This window comes from Geospiza fortis, unplaced genomic scaffold (genome assembly GCF_000277835.1).
Source record: "Geospiza fortis unplaced genomic scaffold, GeoFor_1.0 scaffold23, whole genome shotgun sequence".
In the NCBI taxonomy this organism is placed as follows: domain Eukaryota; kingdom Metazoa; phylum Chordata; class Aves; order Passeriformes; family Thraupidae; genus Geospiza; species Geospiza fortis.
The window spans coordinates 9,699,461-9,700,332 of NW_005054303.1; positions in this window are offsets into that span (position 1 = coordinate 9,699,461).

An 872-nucleotide genomic window follows, 5' to 3' on the forward strand; every position below is an offset into this window, starting at 1 on the left:
CCTGCTGAGAATGTGAGGCTTAAAAGGCCTGTGTGGAGTGCTTTCGCATAGACTTTTGCTTTACATAGAATGCTTAGGTTTGGAGAAACAAAGTAGCTGTTCCAAAGAGTTTGCTGAGAAAACTTTCAATCCTGCTACTCCGTAATGTAATCAGCTCGCAAAGGGATTTGGGGAGCTCTTGGATTTTGAGATGACAGAAATGTAGGTCTTGCAGCTTCCACCTAGGGCACAGAGCTGTAAGGATAGAAATACACAGGTCCTTCTGTTTCCAAAGGTCAGAGGTTTTAAGGCTGCTTCTTTGGCATTCTAGGAGGGCAATATAAACCATACATAGTTCAAAACTCAACTGAGGATAAGTTACTTTTGTGTTTCCTTTATTACACTAAAAAGTGACATATTTTCTGCTTTTTTCTTCTTTTTTTTTTTTTTCTGTTGAGGGCAGAGATTGCTACCTTGGGTGATTAAATTACCTTAAGTTAACGGCATGTTGTAATTGTAGGATAAAAGGTCAGAAATTTCTCTTTAGGAGGGACTTGGAAAAGAGAGAAAACATTGTAGTTTGAGGGTTTTATATGTTAAATAAGAAAAACCATAGAAATAAATACAAAAAGCTATAAGAAACTTCTTTTCCCTATTATGTATACCCTGTATTTCCTGGAATGCAGCAACAGGCACTTGCAGTGTTATACAGTCAAAACTCAGATTATGCAATTGGTCAAGAGGAGTGATTTTTCTAGGCTGCTTAAAATTCTGTGCCTTGGTTGTTTCTTCTGTTGCTTTTATCTGAGGCCTGAACGAACTCTTGGAGGGAAAAATGACCCAGTGTTAAGGAAAAAAAGCCCCACAAAACATGAACTCCTTCAGCTAAGGAC